Source organism: Anabrus simplex, chromosome 1 (genome assembly GCF_040414725.1).
Source record: "Anabrus simplex isolate iqAnaSimp1 chromosome 1, ASM4041472v1, whole genome shotgun sequence".
In the NCBI taxonomy this organism is placed as follows: domain Eukaryota; kingdom Metazoa; phylum Arthropoda; class Insecta; order Orthoptera; family Tettigoniidae; genus Anabrus; species Anabrus simplex.
In genome coordinates this window covers 514,396,721-514,418,293 of record NC_090265.1, presented here as the reverse complement: position 1 = coordinate 514,418,293, position 21,573 = coordinate 514,396,721, and positions in this window count along the sequence as shown.

Below are 21,573 nucleotides of genomic sequence, written 5' to 3'. Positions count from 1 at the left end.
TATACCTGTATATATATGTGTGTGTGTGTGTATAGAAAAAAGAAGTCAAGTTTAACATGTTTATTAACTGTGGACACAATGTTAAATGAAACACTATTCAACATCTAACATTTAACATGTTGATTGTGTCACCGGTTAACATTTAACACTTTTAACATTTAACATGTTGTTGTTAAATTTTAATCAGTGGAGACCGGCCTTTAGACAGTGGAAAAACACAAGAACCCAAGATGAAAATCTCCACGCCTTAGTGATCCTCCTCGGTGACTTATTAAAAGACAAACATGACAGGATCAATATTTAGGGGTTAGAAATGGAGGGTAGGTTTGCAAACTGTAGGGAATTGGGATTATGATATCCAAGTTCTACGAATAACTACATACCGATTCGAGGAAGTAGAGAGTTCGAATAATTGAAGTTAGCTGTGACAGTTGACCTTTGTAAAACAAATGCGATGATTAAGACGACTAATTCAGAGAGTCCAAGCCGTGATATGTGGGCGTGACAAAAGACGGATGAGATCGTAAAGGGGAGTGTCAATAACAAATTATGTAAACAAGACGAAGTGTATAGTAGGAGTGATTTATTTTGCAAAACCGTGTTTGACATAATGGTTAGAAAGAAGTACATGGCATATAAGCAGACGAGAAATACGTCATTATAACTGAATGTCTAAATTCTCTAAATATTGATTTAAATACGTAGAATCTCTGGATTGGGTTTGTAAACAAGACACGCCACACACGTCGGAAGAGGGTGTTTTAAATTGATTAATCTCGAATAGAGTTGTCGTCGAGTGGAGCTGTATTTAGGACATTGAAAGATCAAATGATTAGCATCAGCAACTGAGAAGCCACATACACAGATTGAGTGATCGAGAAAATGAAATCTAAATTTGTACTGAGGAGTTAATGCATGATTAAAACGAAGTCGAATGATATTTATAATGTGTCAACGTGTCTATGTATTAATCTCATACCAGTGTTTTGTGGGTAAGATAGATTGTAGACGATAATAGAAGTCCCATTTATGTACTGCAGATTCTGTGCATAAATTTTGCCAAGAACTTAGCTCTTATCGTTTTAAGAAGGTAGAGAAATTGGATGCTGGAGCAGAAATTGTTAGGGGAGAGGTAGATGACATAGAAGCATCTTTCGCTAACCTATCATCCCTATCATTACCAGGAATAACTTTATGTGCAGGTATCCAAATAAGCGTGATAGTAAAACCCAATTGTTTCAAGTTGTATAGGATGTGTTTCACATTATATTTATATATACAAACACCAGTTTAGTGTATATCTGTCCAGCCTTAAGGATTTTAACACACTACGGGAATCGGTACATATGTTTATGGATTGAATTAATGAATGTTTTATATACAGTAATGCTTGACGTAAGGCAAATAGTTCAGTCGAAAAAATAAAAATACCGTATATGATGATAAACGGTATGACTCTACATGTTGAGCCTGTTCATGGTAAAAGGCCGCACCAACACCACAGGCAATTTTTGAACCATCAGTGTAAAATTTATGTCCAGAATTGGAAGAGATACTGATTTTTTTAAAAAATAGTAAAAAACCAGAAGGCGATATGGTAACATAGCAAAAGAAGAAGCTTGAGATATGATGATTAAATGTATGAATATTATCACATCATAAGCTACTGTATGTTGGGGAAGTACAGGGTTACGAATGAGCGAAGTTTTAAATGAGGATAGATATTGATACGCCAAAAGAATTGCTGAGACTCTACGATTGCTCCTGTTGGACGTAGGAAAAATCAGAAAGTAGTTTAAGCTTATGTATCAAGGTATTTGAAACTACCATAAGTCGTTTTAGGATATACTTGGAGGCAAGGAACTGACGACGTATCTGAAGTGGAGATTCTCCTGTTTCTACCAAGAGTGCATTTGTTAGGGTGGTGGATAAGGCGCCAAAGCAGATGTGGTGTGCATGATGCTGTACGGTGTTCAGGAATTGTAGTGAAGGTAAAGATACTAGATCAATGACGAGTGCACAATGATCAAACCTTGCACGTATTGAGGCACGATATATCAATGTAGCTGTAGTAATGTCAGATTCCCATGAACGCCGTTTGATTGCCTTTAATATTTTGATGTATGCTGCAGTGCTATGTCGGAGACGGTTTATATGTTGGGTGAAAGTTAACTTGCGGTCAATCATGACACCAAGTTATTTTGACAAGAGCGAATTGGAATTTCGTAGTTATCAAACGTGAGGGGTTCTGTATTGAATTGGCGTTTGTGCTAGATAGCCACTGGTGAACTTGAGACATGAGTTGTGTGATGCGTTGACGTGCCGTATCAATATCGGTATTTGAGGTATAAATCACTATGTCATCAGCATACATGAGGATGCAAGGAAATTGATTGACGACCTGTTTTAGGGCAGAAAAATATAAGGCAAATAGTATACCACTGAAAATATCCCCCTGAGGAACGCTAACTGACGATTGACGAATACAATGCTCCGATAGTGATGGTTTGAGAATGAGATTTCGATGGTTAAGAAGATTGCGGAGAAGATGTATAAAAGGAGTTGGGATACCTTTTTGAGCTAAAATGTCCCATATTACTGCGCCGTTCCCGCGTCCAGGTCGAGTCGCAATCAGATCCATACTAGCTCGAAGTATTGTTAATTTCCAGTCTGGGTCAAATCAGGGTCATAAATTCATTTCGAGAGTAGCAAACGGGATAAGCGGTTGAATGAGTATAACATCTACGCATTGGCCGTCTCCAACTCGCAATCTGGTTCGTTTCCTCAAATTCTCAACGATTCTTATCCTATGTTTAGTTATAACTACATGCTTAAACTAAGAAGTCACTGAAAGAGTGAATAAATTTTTCCTAATATTATTTTACTAAATAAAAGAGAAAATCTTGAGAAATGATATGAATAATCTGATATAAAAAATCGGATTATCATCAGCTGATTTCGAAGTCTACTTATTATTCATAAATATTTTAAAAGAAAGGCCTCTATTTAAATTGAAAAAGAACAAATTCATGTTATGTACACGCTTTTCTTGGAATCTAGAAAATGCCTCTGATACACAGTATTCGGGATAGTATCAAATATAAAACCACGTTTGTTTCTTTCATCTATCTTTACGGAATCTAGTTTCTTAAATTTTCATTTATACATATCTCACATTTACTAACGAATTCACAGTATAAGATAGCTTTGTCTACCACTAGCTGTCCATATTTCATTATAAGCATAAATATTTGTTAACTGTCATAAAAAGAAAAACATTGGTCCACTCTTTCATGTAAACTAATCTTCTCATTTATTTAAAAACTCTTTAGTATTTCAAATTTCTCATCTCAAATATTCACGTTTTATGGAAGAAAATATAATTCATTAAGTCATCATTTTTCTCTAGAAATAACTGAAATATCATCACTGCTTATTACTCAAGTTATTCATCAAATATAAATATTAATTTCAAAAATCAAGTTAAGTGCCAACACATTTATCATACGTGATCTGACATTATGCTACCATATACATCTGACAGTTATTTAATGAAATTTTACAGGATATTCAGCAGTCTGACTTGTAAGAAGTCTCTACCAATCAATGTCAACCCCCTTCATTTACAGATAAATATTACCAGCGATGTCATTCAGTGTAACCAAATAAGCCTCATAATACCTCTCATTTGAGTAAAAATATTCGTGGTTAGAAATTCGTGACAATATAGACTGGGTTTTTGTTATTCTCCCTATATGGATATATTTTGATGATCTACAGGTATTTAGTTAATATATGCGCGATATATAGATTGTATTCTGTATTTTATGTGGTCTACTGCAGAATTAACATGCATTAGGGAATCAAGTATACTATTCTCAACCTTAAAATGCGTCAACTGACTTAATATCGCCAATAAAAATCCCACTTATTCAATCTCGACAAAACAATAATCACCATCATCATTACTCTTCTTAATACTCGTCCATTCTTCGCGTATATATCATCTACTTCATATTACACATCTCGTATTTCACTTTACATTACACTAACCATAATAACCCATCTTAATTTGACGCATGTTACTGCATAACCACTATTCATCCACTTAATTATCCTATTCTGTTCTCAATGTTCTCCATATTCCTCTAACTATCTTCATATGTCTTCTAAGACGTTGCTATAACCTGTATAGATCTTATTTCAACACCATTTCGCAGTACTATGCCCTAATGTAGACCTAATATTAGCCACAATGCCATATTATATCTACAGTTAAGATAGGTTAACCTTTCCATTCAACATTGACAACATTACGAACGCATGGATTGGTTATCACTTGTTAAATACTTCCTAATCCAATGAACTTGTCATTCTGGTCAGATGACTACCTAACAACCTCTTACGTCATTAATTCGGTTGACTTTCCGCGTAACATCACTTCTTTGAATAATTCAAGATAGCACTTCACATGCATATTTCAGGAGAATAGAAAATGCCACTTCTAAAAACATTATTTGAATTATTCACATATTAGATACTTTAATGACTTATGTTTTCCTCCTGTTTTCCCTCGTTGTTGTGATATGTCCAACTGCCTAGGACATGTTGTTAATGCGATTACAACGTCGTATCATCCTCTGGGTACATATGGGAAGCTCTCACGAGAATAGAAAATGGCACTTCTAAAAATATAATTTGAATTATTCACATATTAGATACTTTAATGACTTATGTTTTCCTCCAGTTTTCCCTCGTTGCTGTGATATATCCAACTGCCTAGGACATGTTGTTAATGCGATTACGACGTCGTATCATCCTCTGAGAACATATGGGAAGCTCTTTGCTCCTCATTTGTCGGTTCAAGTCCCCATGTCCAGGTAATCTCCACCTCAGTCTTCTTAGCTCATGACGTAGGTGGTTTTTTGCGCAGTTGAAACAGAAACATTGAGATGGTCATTTTCGTCATCTTAGATCACAAAGCCTGCTATGATCTAGTGATCTAGTAATGTGCTGCGACTGATGTTTCTTATAATGGTATCGTATTAGATTTCTGTAGTCTATCAATATGGTTATTAAAGCTTCAATTATTATGAAATTTTATTTCCTATAGCTTGCTTTACTGGTTATTATTCCTCTATAACTTCTTGAGATCGAATTTTTTCGCTGGGTACCTCGTCTTCTGAGTATGTTGTGACGTAAGTGATTACGTAATGTACTGATTCAGCTGTTCCGTTGAACTTTATCAATATGTAGAAATGCAGTAATGCCGTTGTCTTGCAGGATTCTTCCTCTGATTACTCTTATTATTCTTCTTTTACAAGTTTAGTCTTCTTCTTGCGACAATTTGTCGTAGCGAGATCCTTGAGCAGCTCCTTCTCGAATGGAATTATTTTCTTCTTCTTCTTCTTGAAAGGTGTGGTTGGACTCATGTGTTATCGTCCAGTCACGAAAAAGGAATTATTTTCAATAATAAATTTTTAACAATATTCCATCTTTTTTTCTTTTTCACCGCCTTCTATATTTCATTCCTTTACTTGTGGTAAAAGTATCATCTTCTTGATATTTACTATTATGTTAGCATATTATCTCTGAAGTTCTCACGGCATAGCGACCATTTTTGCTCCATAAATCTTCCCTGCTAACAGTGAAATGGCACAATATGTTAAGGGGCACAGAATCGAAAGCACCACGAATGGCAACGAAAACAGCGGCAGTACTTTGCTTTTGAGATTTTGCTAATAGTACAACAATGATTACCATATTTATGGCATCTTGAGAGCTTTTGCCTTTATTATACGCATATTGATATTTGGGCATAACAGAGTAGTACTCTAATGCCCTGATGAATCTCTGTAACATTACTTTTAAGAATGTTATCCTAAGACATGATCCAAATAAAATACCACGTAAGTTATTAGCATCGGCAGAGGTAGATGAGGTTTGGGCACAGCGACCAGAAAAAAAGCATTCCATCCTTTGGGAGGAATAGAAGAGCGTAAAACATCGTTAAGTAATTGTAATACCACTCGGTGTGCTCTGACAGGCAAGGCCTTGAGCATGTCATACGAGATGTAGTCGGGACCAGAAGCTGAAGAGTTACAGAAGTGTAGTATTGTTGTGAACTCATTGATACCTATTGGGTGTACAACGACCGAAAAATAGGTAGAAGGAGTAGATACTGAAGGGGTGAAACATGGCACGACATAATCGGAAGTTACTGAAGTGAGAAATTCATTTTCAATATTAGGTGCTCTTTTAGGGCGTGGCATATGATTAGAAAATCTAGTAAGAGCCCGGACTGCATTCCATAGGTTTGAGGCAGAAAGATGCTCATTAAAGGAGGATTAAATAGTTGCCAATCTTGGCGACGTTTATGATTGAATATCTGGCGTGTATAAGCAATGTGGCGCTTCAAATAAAAAAATGAGATGAAATTAATGTTTTTCGGTAAATGCGAAAAAGCCTCCGCCTTTTGAGGACAAGCTGGTGACATGCAGAATCCCACTACCGTAAAACATGTGCATGATACGTAGTTCTAGATGAGGGAGCTTTCAAGGGATGATGGATATCAAGATAAGTTTATATAATTTGTAATATTTCTAATAGAGATTTGTCTCTACATTGCTCAGAATTTAAAAATGATGGTATTTCTGTATCGGTCTTGTCCATAGTAACAAGGAAATATTTTTAATTTTCCATAATTTCTGTCTGTCTGTCTGTCTGTCTGTCTGTCTGTCTGTCTGTCTGTCTTTCTGTCTGTCTATCTGTCTGTCTGTATGTATGTATGTATGTATGTATGTACGTACGTACACGCATCACGGGAAAACGGCTGAAGAGAATTTGATGAAAATCGGTATGTTAAGTCCGGTAGTAAGTCGCTATAATCTAGGCCATATATAATCTTATTTACGCTGAGAGAAATGGTAGTTTAGGGGAGGCCTAAAATTTAATTCTCATATGTTTATGTTATTAATGGCCCTATCTTAATGAAAATCGGTAAGTAAATTCCGGGAATAAGCCGCTACAATCTAGGTCATAAATAATCTTATTCACGCTGAGAGAAATGGTAGTTTAGGGGAAGGCCTAAAATTTAATTCTCAAATATGTATTAGTGGTCTTATCTTAATGAAAATCGGTAATCTAAGTCGGTGGATACGTTGCTATAATCTAGGTAATAAATAATCTTATTCACGCCGAGAAAATGGTAGTTTAGGGGAAGGCTTAAACTTAATTCTCAAATATATATGTTATCAGCGGTCCTATCTTAATGAAAATCGGCATGCAAAGTCGGGGAATAAGTTGCTATAATCTAGGCCATATATAATTTTTTCACGTTGAGTAACATCGTACTTTAGGGGAAGGCCTAAAATGTAATTATCAAATATGTGTGTTATGAGTGGTCCTATCGAAAAATACGACATAACTTAAGTTACATAGTATTAAATTTCCGATAATTTATGTATACATTATGACCCTACCGGCTATAACAGAGATATTCATGAATTTTGATATTTGTTGCTAAGACCATTTCAGCGCTGTGTCACGAGAAAATGGGTAAAGGAGTTCAATGAAAATCGGTGTGCATAGTCGGGGAATAAGGAACTACAGTCTACGCTATGAATTCTTTTGTAAGACTCCCTAATATCACAGAGTCGAAAGAAAACTAAATGTGAAGGCCTACAGTACAAAAAGCTCATAACATTTATCAACAATAACATTACACTGACTATTGTCTGTTGGGATGTGCTTTGTGTCCCTGTTGCAACTCATCTCCGATAGATGGGATTACTGCTGTATACCGACTTTTTAAAAAAATTGCTATACGTCGCACCGACAATGATAGGTATTTTGGAGACAATAGGATAGGAAAAGGGCTAGGAATGGAAAGGAAGCGGCCCCGGCCTTAATGACGGAACAGCCCCAGCATTTGCCTGGTATGAAAATAGGGGACCATGGAAAACCATCTTCAGGGCTGTCGACAGGGTGTTTCGAAACCACTACCTCCCGGATGCAAGCTCACTGCTGCGCGCCCCTAACCGCACGGCCTGGTCGTGCCGAGTATAACAGCCTGCCTGAATATTGGCGGGAAGTAGATGAGTTGGACAACTTCCTTCTTCAGCATGCCATTCCCTTGGTTCATAAATTTTCTGATATTACTGGTAAGTAACACACTGGTTCATCACAGCATTCGAGCAGTTCAGTCCCTACTCTGAGGCACTGATTGGAATGGGCAGTGTGCATATTTAACGGAATAATGGCAGAGGAGTGTTCAGGGCTGTCTGCGGCCTGGTCATTCCAGCACTGCAACTTTGGACTGTTAGATCGGCACCGTAGTACTGTTCGTTAAAGTGAGAAAATGTGCGGTTTTTCATTTGATTGAATATTTTGTAAGATAAGGTTACCTTTAATTACTACATTACTACTGAAGTTTTTGTAATGGCCTAAATTAACTTCAGTTAGGAAAATCACGAAGACAGTCTTTCTGAGAATCGCGTAGCGAAGCACGGGTACATCAGCTAGTGGATTTATAAAGTAGCTCTTCCGATTGAAAGGACTCCAGTTGTTGTATCATGTACTGTAGACTGTAAAACACTTGGCATCAAAATGCCGTAATGTCCGAGTATATCCAAAGCCAGCAGAGGGGAAGGATTAGAATTAGGACGTCTAATATCATAAGTAATGAGAATGGAGAAGTGATCGCTAGTATGTGTGTCACCTAATATTCTCCATGTGGTTATGGACGCAATATTGCAGCTAACCAAACCAAACCAAACCCCATGGCACTACAGCCCTTGAAGGGCCTTGGCCTACCAAGCGACCGCTGCTCACCCCGAAGGCCTGCAGATTACGAGGTGTCGTGTGGTCAGCACGACGAATCCTATCGGCCGTTATCCTTGGCTTTCCAGACCGGGCCTGCTATCTCACCGTCAGATAGCTCCTTAATTCTAATCACCTCGAACCAGCCCTCAGGTCCAGGTAAAAATCCCTGACCTGGCCGGGAATCGAACCCGGGGCCTCCGGGTGAGAGGCAGGCACGCTACCCATACACCACGGGGAATATTGCAGCTACAAAGTGATAAATCAACCGCGCTAAGCTGTGAACCCGGTGGAGTTAGCTGGTTGGAGAGCCATCATTAAAAATTACTAGATCATAATAGAGAGCCAAATGTAAAAACTGAGACCCTTGTGTGGTGTCAACAGTCGACCCTCACTGGGTGTGATGCATATTTAGATCTCCAATAATAAGGAGTTGAATGTCAGCTGGGAATTGGTGAAAAAATTTCATCCATTGAACATATGAGATGCAAATGTCAGGTGGACAGTATAAATTGGTTATATTATTGTTATGATGTACAATGCCAAGTACCTATGTATTAAGGTATTAGATAGGTAAGTTGTAACAGTGTATAAGGGAGCGAGATATGAATCCGCATAGCTACACCACCATAACCAGTAAAATCAAAATATCTTTTTTTGCAAATGAGGCGTCTACCTCGATGGCAAATGGTACACTAAAATACATTATTGTCAAGCACTAAATATTATATTAACAAGAGAATAAAATTTTCCTATAATACAATATTATATAATTTACGCTAACAATTTTTTCTATTAAACACACAGCTCATCCTTAATAAATTTACATTGTTTACAAAATTCTACTTATAATATCTCCTGTACTACTTACAAATATATTCAACTGATATACAGTATGTGGAATTACTTCAAATGATACTGTACAACTGGTATAAGATTAAAATTTACATTGCATTTATTTATTTTTTCTTTTCTTTACCGATTCTGGAACCTAAGTAGCATAACGACCTGTTGCGTCTTAACCAGAGCCCCTTATACCACCACTTTTCAGAGTTCCTGAAGGGTCTTCACAGCTACAGTAGCGGTCCCAGGGCCCTCGAAGTCCCCACTGCACTTCACCCCTACAGGCAGTCCCCTACTTTGGCTGTCCAAACTCCTTAGACCAGGGGATGGAATTAATTGATTCACACACATTTTTTATTTACATTAACCAGCACTGGTCGGATGCCTTCTAACATTTCATTTATTTCCTCTGTTGCTGTTTATTCTCTTTTTGAATATCTGTACAGATTTTGGAAAAGGATCAAACACAACCCCTGGTAAACTGTTCTAGTCCTTCACACCCTTCCCAATGAATGAAAATTTACCCCAATCGCTTCGGCTAAAATTCCTTCTAATTTTATATTTGTGGTCAGTCCTGCCGATATAATTATTTTCCAACTGAAGCCTCTCACGGATATCTCCCCATGCTTCTTCTCCTGTATAGGCTCTATATAATCCTATAAGTCTAGTTTTCTCCCTTCTCTTACTTAAAGTTTCCCACCCAAGTTCCTTTAACATTTCTGATACACTACTCTTTCTTTTGAAATCTCCTGTTACAAATCTTGCTGCTTTCCTCTGCACACTATCTATTTCTTTTATTAGGTATTCCATCATGACTTTCAATGCGAAAAGCAGGGAAATAAAAAATAGTGGAAGTAGAAAACCATGTTTCTTGAAGAGCAATACATTTTGGAACTGTTTCATGCAATAAAATTTTGAATTCGTATTGCTTATGGATTAATTTTCTAACGTTCCATTGCAATGTGTGCACCATCAATGGAGAACATAACGTTTAAACTGTCACGAAGATGACATTGCGTAGGTAATACTAGGGGTAGATCACCCAATAATTGGCTTAGTTGAAGCAGTAAATTATGGGTACAACGTTGGAAATACCCTTTTGTGTCTGCATATTCATGGGATGTTGTGCGGGTTGCAGCGGAACATCATGTCGAGATGTGGAAGGAACTGGCCGAGAAGAGGATACAGTGGACGTTTGGGATTGAAACTGAGATTGCGGGGTAAAATATATGGTTGTACAATTTGTAGATAACTTGACCGATCATAACCGGGTGTGAGATTTGGAGGTGATTCCTTTAAGTTACTTGAGTGAATTTTCTCTTACAGGGTGTTTCTGCTAGTGGAGAATGATGGTGTCGTGGAAGGGGTGGAAATTGTTGTACAGTGCTATAGTCGTGAAACTCTGTAAGATATAACCTTGGAGAAGCCCCGAAAAAGTATATGTTTTCAAGACCTATAAGTTGCTTAATCTGTACCTGTTGCTTGTGTGCAGGTCATTCCGCGGAACCAGTCGAATGTTCCCTGTAATAATGTAAACAATGTCGTACATTTTCAAGGCAGTCTGACAAGTTGTGATTTAACGAACAGTTACGGAATCGGAATGTTGTAGCTTGACAATTTCGGAGAGTATGCCCATACCGCTGGCATTTGGAACAGATAATAGGATAAAAATATAAGGAGCCACTTCTGGTTGTTGGTACCTCCCCATTTTGAAATGTTTTTCTCTTTAGACGCTGAACAGATTTAACCTTAAGATCACACTTTATGAGACTAAGGATGGCAGATTCCGTTAACTCTGTATCAACGCCCCGAACAATGACAACGCGATATATGTTGGAATGAGGGACAAAGGCCCTGAAGAGAAATGGAGAGAGAGAAATGGATTCTTCAGGAAAGCATCTGCCTGATGAGCAAAGTTAAATGCCACCTGTACACGGTTACAACCTTTTGGCTTGATTTGATATGAAAATTCCTTTCATATAGTAAGCGTCCAAGAGCCATGGGATGTATGTTTCCGATATTATTAGAACCTTGAGCTGAAACAAAGGCGATATATGGCCCGGGATGATTGAGGGAATATGTGTCACAAGCAACATTGTTAGGGGGGGGGGGGAGTTAGAAGGAGTTCTAGTAGATTGATCACTAGAGGGTGAATTCGACAAAGAAGAATTCTCATTAAAGTTATTTGACGTATCTAAGGCCATTTTTTTAAATTTCTTTACGAGCAACGTTTATATTTGGGGCAGGATCGGGAGCCTCATCCCCATCACTGTCGTTCTTCATGAAATCACTACACTACACACACAAATCAGGAAACTGATAAAAGTTATCAAGTTTGAGAAACGTCGGATACAAAACACCCTGCACCACGGGAGCGAGACAAACGCACGACTCGAAGGAACAGTACGAACTAAGAAACATGTCATGGAAACCATGAAGAAGATAGGCTCTCTCCATGCACTCACCAGCGCTGCATGGGTCATGGAATTTATACAAGGTGAACTTTAATAAAACCGACAAACTGCAGGGACTAATTCCTGACTGGAAATGGAGGAAAAATATCCTATGAACATGTGTCAGGAAATGCATCGTTGCGACGGTAGGTGGCAGTGACGAATGAAATTTTCTCTGACTACTTGCAGTGTGTTTCTTCTCTTGCAGATAGTGTGATTGAAGCACCGTACTGCCGGAATCAGAATGGCCCGGTATTCATGTCGGGAACAAGCCGAGATGGTGTTTATGTACGACCAAGCCAATGGAAACGGTCGGAGACAGCACGGCTATAGCAAAACAAGTGCTCTCACAGACACAACCACATCACACAACGTTTCAAGCCATTTTTGGCCGTTTGTGTGATCATGGGTCCTTTCAGACAGACGAACGTGTAGGGAGGCGGCGGACTGTGCGTACACCAGATCTGGAGAAAGAGGTTCTACAGGACATTGAGACTAACCCTGGTACAAGCTCCAGGCAAGTGGCCCACCAACATGGTGTAAGCCAGACTACGATTATGTGTATCCTGCATGACAACCACTATTATCACTATCACCTGCATCGGGTGCAAGGTTTATCAGCAGCGGCGTTCCCTCTACGGGAAGTACTTTGTCGGTGGTTATTGCACCAGGCCATCACAGTTATGGGATTTCTGCCGTCAGTCCTCTTTACCGATGAAGCAACCTTTACCAGAAATGATATCGTCAATCTGCATAATCTTCATCTGTGTCTACAGAAAATCCCCGGGGAATGGTTGAAGCGTCTGAGCAGCATCGGTTCAACATCAATGTTTGTGCAGGGATTCTTGGCGACCACATACTTGGACCAGATACTAATCCACAACGCCTCAACGGAGGAACGTACCTGCGCTTCCTGCAGAATATTCTGCCTGGATTGCTTGAGAATGTGCCCTTGGCAATAACACAGGTTATGTGGTTTTGTATATAATGGAACACCACCCCACTTCCGCATTACAGTTCACCAACACCTCAACATCTTCCCCAGGCGCTGGATAGGACGCAGAGACCATGTTGCATGGCCTCCTAGATCACCAGACTTAAACCCCCTGGATTTTTACCTCTGGGGACATCTGAAAAGCGTTGTGTATGCTGAACCAGTTCCTGATGTGCAGACCCTTCAACAGCATGTTCACGACGCCTGCGACGCTATTCGGCGAGAGGCCGGAACGTGCGAAAGGGTGAGGTAATCCAAGATACGACGTTTGAACGCGTGCACTGCAGCCTATGGATGCCACTTTGAACATCTGCTGTGACGTGGATGCGATTCAGCTATGTACTCTGTTCCGTGACTATCTGTTGGTGCACGCACGCCGTCCATTTCCGGACACATGTTCGTAGGGTATTTTTCCTCCATTTCCAGTCAGGATGCAGTCCCTGCAGTTTGTCGGTTTTATATTAAAGTTCACCCTATATTCTTGGTGCCATTATAATGGACGTCAAATAATTTTATAACGCTTTCATCTGCATTCATATGGTCACTGTTCTGTCAAATTTATTGTAGTGGGTCTTTATTAAGACCAAGAATTGTATTGTAGTGCACGTTTCGTCGAGCATTTTTCTACGTATACTATTATTATCATGCAACTCCAACATGTAACCTACAACTGGTGCCCCTGTCAAGCCGAGCATCCTAGTGGAAGTTTGGTTAATCAATCCATGCGTGAACAAGGTCGGCGAGTTTTGGGGGAATGCAAAGGTAGTTAACAGCTACAAAGGCGGAAGAGGAAATTAATTCCCAATGGCGGAGAAGGCGGAAGAACTATCTTTGTTGCAACTTAAATCCATTAGCATTTGTACTGGTATCCAGCGGCTCATGGTCTGTTAGCTCAGTGAGCTCGGCGGGAAAATAATACAGTGTTCCAAATGCCTCAAAAACCTCTGAACCTATCTGGTCCTGGCAGTCACCAGGCCCAACCAATCAAGTACAAGCAAACATGAAATGTGCAAGCAAACACAACTCTACCCCAGGTGGTATAAAATCCACCCGTCAACAGACGGCAATTGAACTTTAGGATTCTGGGAAGTCCAGGCAAGCACAGCTGAGTGTGTCGGAGATCTCTGATCACCTTCCATACCAACAGAAAACATTCATTGGAACTCTACACATTGGCCCCAGCGGGCTTCCTTAAAGTATGTCCTATCCAACGCCATTTTCTCTCCCTTATCTGCATTTCAATTGGCTGCTGGTTAGTTTCTTCCCATAGATCTTCATTTGAAATAACATCCGGCCATCTTCTGTTGATGATACGTCTTAGACAGCGATTCACGAAGACTTGCAGCAGTTTAGTCGTCTTCTGGGTAACTTTCCACGTTTGGCAGCTGTAAAGCAGAACGGACTTAACATTTGTGTTAAAAAGTCGTAGCTTAGTTTTTCTAGAAATGTTCTTGTTTTTCCGTTTAGGATACAATGGAACAAAAACACCATTTGCTTTCCTGATACGACTCTTAATGTCGTCTTCTGCTCCCCCAGTCGTAGTAACCATACTCCCAAGGTATATAAGGAGTCTACTTGTTCTACCTCTTTATCATCTATAGACAATTTATCATCAATCTTGGAATTGACCCTCATCTCCTTGGTCTTATTAATATTTGTTTTAAGTCCAGCATCCTCTGCCTCATCCTTCGACCGCTTAATCTTCTCTTCCATATCTCTGAACCGTTGAGCCAGTAGGCAGATGTCATCTGCAAAACAAGGTCTTCTAACCTATCTTGAAAGCCCCACTGGATCCCATTTTCCGACCTCGATACACTCTCCTGAGCACACTATCCAACACAAGTAGGAAAAGCGTCGGAGAGAGAATACTGCCCTGTCGAACTCCCGGGGTCACATCTATTGGTTCAGTAAGATCTCCCATATGCAGAACCTGACATTTATAATCCTCGTACATATACTTTATAATATTCAGAATCTTTTTTGGTATACAGTATTCTTCAAGTGTTTGCCACATAACTCTTCTATTTACAGAGTCGAAAGCCTTCTCAAAATCAATGAAAGTCAAGTAGAGGGTGTTCTGCCATTCTGTACTTTGTTCCAAGATGATTCTCAAAGTGTTTATGAGATCGACAAAGCTACGATGTTTACGAAAACCAGCCTGTTCCCTTCTAAGGCGCAATTCCACAACATCCTTCACCCGCTCTAAAATGATCCTTGAAAGCACCTTACTTGGCACCGACAAAAATGTAATTCCTCTCCAGTTATCACACTTAGTAATATCCCCTTTCTTTGGTATCTTAACAATCAGGCCTTTCTTCCATTCAGCTGGTAGCTTTTCTTCATTCCACATCCTTTCCAACAGGGGGTGCAATAATTTTGCCGAGGTCTCAATATCTGCTTTAAGTATTTCTGGCGCGATATTATCCATACCGGGTGATTTTCCAGTTTTTATCTGTTTCAAAGCCTTTTCTATTTCTGAACAGGTTGGAGGATGTAAATTTATTCTTGGGTCACTATCTACTGGTTCCATTTGTTGGTTATCATTCTGTTCGGTATCTCTATTGAGCAACTCTGAGAAGTGTTCCTTCCATCTCTGTAGCTGTTCTTCCCGGGTGGTCAGTAGTTCACCTCTCTTGTTTTTAATGGGTTTATTCCTGATAAAGCCTCTCCTTGACAGTTTCTTTGTGATACTATACAATTCCTTAGCATCTCCCCTTGCTGATGCCTCTTCTGCCATTCCTGCTTGTTCATCTACCCATTGTATATGATCTTTTCTTACACCTTTCTTCACACTCTGATCAGCTTCGACATATTACTTTTATGCTGCGGCTTTCTGTTGTCTTGCTTTCTAGACTCTATTTTTTTCAAGTATCATCAGACCTCCATTCCTTCTTGAGATAATTGTGAAATCCAAGCACCTTCTCACTAACGTCTAAATATGTGTCCTTGACTTTCTTCCATGATAATTCAACATCCATCATAAGTTCCGGTTCAACAGCAAGAGCTTCAAAGCGGTTTCTTAATTCTATCTGGAATTCTTTCCTTTGCAATTTACCTGAATCAAGTTTCTTGTTTCGCCTTTCAAATTTCCTTCCACTTGCCACAATTTTCATTTTAAACTTGCAACTACCAGGTGATGATCACTTCCAATATCTTCCCCTCTTTTATTTCTAACATCAGTCAAGGATCTTCTAAACTTTCTACTTATGGCGATGTGGTCTATCTTGTTTTCTGTAACCTGGTCTGTCGAAACCCATGTAATCTTATGTCATCGTTTATGAAGGAATACAGTGCCACCCACTACCAAATCATGGCTAGCACAGAAATCAATGAAAAGCTCCCCATTTTCGTTACAGTCACCAACTCCATGCACTCCTATAATTTCTTCCAGTCCCTCATTATTAGAACCAACCTTTGCATTTAAATCCCCCATCACAATAATAATATCTCTCTTTCCAACTTTCTTAATAGTCTCATTTAGCTGGCAGTAGAATTCTTCCTTTTTTCAATCTCTCACATTTCTGTGGGAGCATAACACTGGATCACAGTCACATTGCGAATCCGGGTCTTAAATCAAGCTGTCATCAGTCTTTCTGAGATGGGTTTCCATTCAAGGAGGCTCCTCTTTGCAGTATCATTCAATAGCAATCCTGCACCTTCTCTATGTTCTGCATCCTCCCCCATTTGCCCAGAATACAGGAATGTGCACCTATTAAGTCTGTATTTCTCCGAAGTCTGGCCACCGTACTTCACTTAATCCGAGGATACCCAGCCTGTATTCCTCCATCACTTTAGCCACTTGCTTCAATTTACTGAGGTCTCTCAGGGTTCTGACATTCCAAAATCCTATTCTCGTTTTCCGTTTCATGCCAAAAGTCGTCAACTTATTATCCATCCGGTTGTGTTTCACTTCGGTTTCTTTAATGGTTTATATTTAAGGCTGTGCGAGTTATTAGCCCACAGCAACCCTGGCTTGGTTGTGGGACTGCCACCTAAGCCTCCAAGCCTGCCGTTTTCTGTAGGGGTTCTCTCCCTTAGCCTTTGAAGATCCCTCTTCACCACAAGGCAGTGGTTCCCCGTGTTTCTCTAAACCCCACGGGAAGAGGGGTGCCTCGTTTGCCAGATTTGTCTTTCCAAAAGTATCTTTTTCCGCCGCATCGGCCATTGGGAACTTCACCAGAGCTCCGTTAGCCGTCACTTTTCAGGGTTCCTGTAGTGCCTTCACAGCTACCGAGGCGGTCATGGGGCACACACAGTCCCCGCTGTACATCACCCCTGCAGGCAATCTCTTACTTCATGCCGTTGTCCACCTCCCACGACGTGGACGAGGGGTTGGACTTATGTGAGGCACGTTCATGTCCGATGAGGGGTAAACATTGATTCGGATCATTACCATACAAGAATCAAAATGAAATTTTCGCCAAAGAGAAATCATCAAAATAAACATTTCATCCCAAAATTTGACTCATCCAAAATTCAAGAAACAAAAATCGCGGAAGAATGGAGTAAAGAACCAGTGAACAATTGGACGGACTTCTGCAGCAAAATTATCAGAAAAATCAAATAACTGATTCCACTAAAAAGAAACCAAACACGCCTGGTGGGATTCCAACTGTGATCAAGTTATTATTGATCGCTCAACCGCATGTCAAAAATATAATAGCCACAAATCTCCAGAAACCCCACAAAAGTTTCCCGACGTCCGCAAAGAGGTAACCAGAACTATCAGGAGAGCTAAACGTAATTATATAACTAAGCAACTTCAATCAATCGAGGATGACTTCAGAAATCACAACAATCGAGCTTTTATAAAACTTTCGCGAGCAGAATTAAAGTTTACGTTCCGCAAAATTTAATCTTCAAGAAACAAGACGGAATTCTAGCTCTCACTAACCAAGAAAACTGTGAAGAATTTGCACGTTATTTTTCTGACCTCCTCAACTGCCCTGAACCACCTGAGCAATTCATCCAAACAGTTTAAGCGTTATTTAAATAAATACGGATGTTATGCCATATACTTTGGACAATCTACTATCTACGCAACATATATTTAAATGGCGTCTCTTATAAGCACTTGTAACTTTTGGTGAATTATTTCATTACGCTATGGACCTCGTGTTCAGGGCCTAGTTATTGTACGGAGCTGTGATTATACCACGATTATATGAAACTGGAACTCAATACCATTTGGAGTAAGGGATGACTAAAACTTTTTATCTGGTAGACTTGGGTTAATTAATGCATGAGCGCTCTGAACTGTTTGCATATTGGTCGTCTATTCAGTCTAAACGTGGCAATTGTGACTTTTCGTCACATAGTTTTCTGTTTGGTAGTGCCTCTACTAGGTATCATTGCATGGTGGACAGCTACATGGACTTCTATGCCATTTATGAGTGTGCATAGCAACTACTGTGTGTGTTTCGGCGGTCTCCGCCAGAGCGAGTAGCGGTATTAAGACTGTGTCGCGCCATGTGGTGAAGTGTGGAGTGTATCTTTCTGCTTTGGACTCGCTCGTGACTGGAAGCTAATCGCCATGTCTAACGGCTACGCTGCTACTCAAATTATTTTTATGACTGAACCGCTTGGAATCGGTTAATGAAGGAGGGTATACCTTGGCTAGCGAGGAAGACTAAATGTGTTGTATAGTATTTCAAGCACATTTGTGTTTATTATGTAAGTTTTTAATTCTTGTTTGTAAGTGCCGTAGTAATTAGGTATAACACGAGGAGGTTACCTGGGCATAATTGATCACCATGAATGTACGCCTTTAGGTTTTATTACTGTGTATATAACTTTCTTGGTGTGGGTTACTGTATTCTATGAGTGTATTTATTGTAAATGAAATTAGGCTACTGTTTGGTGATGGCGTTCATATTTGAAGTGCGTGGTGTGTAACGGCGAAGTGCATTGTTTGTTCTAGGTAACCGTCAAAATTCGTCCTTGCTTTTTCTAAATTTAGTGTTTCCCTTTGCTTATTCTTATTTCTGGTGTATCTACGAGTGTTTTTCCAGGGTTGTTTGATACGTGTGCTGTTTATATTTGTAAATATCATATTCATATTGCTGTGTTTAATGTGGTGCACATTATCGTATTTTCTCTGATGTTGTGATTCTCATATTACTGTTTCTGCATCGTTTCGTGTGTTTCGACCTCCTGTTACCCGTGTTCCAACCTAAGTACTACGTTTGCACTGAACTCCTGAACATCACCCTTTTTTAAATATTATTATTATTATTATTATTATTATTATTATTATTATTATTATTATTATTATCATTATTTGTAGGATATTTCGTAGATTTTATTATTTTCTTGATACGTACGGTTAGGGATCAGGATTGTATATTTCTGCATTACTGCGGGTGGTTTTATTCCTTTATCGCTTTATGAAATGGGGATACTCACATTTACTTCAAAGATGTAATTCCTTAACAATGTAAAGTTTGGGGTTTTAATTGAGGGTTTGGGCACCCCTGGTGTGGAGCTATCGTAGCTTTGGCCTTATCTTCTCTTCTGATTGTTATTTGCTTATCTTATCTTATCTTATCTTATCTTATCTTATCTTATCTTATCTTATCTTATCTTATCTTATCTTATCTTATCTTATCTTATCTTATCTTATCTTATCTTATCTTATCTTATCTTATCTTATCTTATCTTATCTTATCTTATCTTATCTTATCTTATCTTATCTTATCTTATCTTATCGTCGTGTGGCCGTTACGCAACTGAAATTGGGCATTGTTGTCTCGTGGGGATTTGGGTCAGCTGGTGTGTGCCGCTGTGAATATATGATGGATTGTTTGTGGTATTGAGGTGAGATCGTGTGTTTTCTTTCTTGGGGTTGCATGTCCTGCCCCATTACATTATTTATTTCGGGTCGTGTTTTTGTTAATTACCTCGTGTACTATGTGGGGTGATTTAATTCATAATTTATTTGTGTTGACATTATCTTAATTTCTTTGTGGTATGTATTTAATAGATTGGTCGGTTGTTGTGTGGAGTTTCAATTTATTGTGATGCGTTGTTTGCTCTACATTATGTGGGTTTTACGGGGAATGATCCTTCGACTAGGGTGTGTCGCAAGCCCTCCAGTAAATAATTTGTTGTTATTCTTATTAAAGGGCCGATGACCTTCGCTGTTAGGCCCCTTTAAAGCAACAAGCATCATTTTAAGTTTGTTTGTGAATATTTACTAGTAACTTGTTAGGGTTTAGCTATCCAGTGCACCAGGATTTCCTTTTAAAATTGAAGAAATGATTTTATTTTAAAGTATATTAATTTTATTTATCTCTAAATTATTTATTTTACCAACTTTTATGGATGCCATTTAGGTTTTCATTTCTTCTAGTTCATTTTATTTACCGGGGTCTAAAGACTTCTTTTATTTGATAACATGCAAAAATGAATTTTCTTTTAAGTATATATTTATTTTAAAATTTTAAAGTTGGCGTTATTTGAGTGTTGTCCATCGCAATTCCTAGTGATCCCCCACCTCTAACCTTATTTTATGGGTAAGGTCCTGCACTCTTCCTTGTTTCCTTGCTTCCTTATTTTCATTTTGAGGTATTATTTACTTTTTTGCGTCATTTGCTACTTTAAAAAAATGTCTTGGTGCGCACTTCCCTATGACGTTCTCTTTAGAACGTCATTCTACCATCATTGTTAGGGGGTGTTGCACAGTCTCAAAACACATAAGGCCTGAAGCCAAACCACCAATGCCAGAAGAAATCCATCACCACATCAAAAAACTCAAGAACGGAAAGACATCAGGAGAAGGCGGAATCATCGCAGAACTATTGACAAATTTGGGACCACGATCACTACAAGAAATCACACAGATAATTCAAGACATTTGGCGTAATGAAAAACTGCCGGACGAATGGAAATGCGCACTTATTCACCCACTCCACAAACAAGGAGATACATCTAATGTAAATAACTACCGAGCAATTTCCATCTTACCTATCGCTTACAAAATCATCTCCACCTGTCTTATACAACGTACGCAAGAACAACTCGAGCTCCTCATCGGTGAATATAAAGCTGGCTCCAGCCCAAACAGATCAGCCGTCGAATAAACTTTCAATCTGAAATTCACCTTGTAACTTCAAGCCACGTGAAACCTCCCAACCATCTGTATACCTGTTAAATTCCAGAAGGCTTATAACTCCATTGATCGGCAATCTGTTTTTATTATACTCGAAGAAAACAGTCTCGATCCGAAGACAAGGCGACTCATCCAACAAACTCTAACCGACACAATTTGCAAGGTCAAATTCTTTGGAGATTTCTCTCCCACTTTTCCATTAAAATCGGTGTCCGGCAGGGTGACAGACTTTCTCCTTTTCTGCCTAACATCGTTCTTGATAAGGACATCAACCAATGGGATAAATAATTGAAAAGTCACAAAATCTGGATATCTGTCATGTTAGGAAGAAAACAGAATAATATCAACGTTCC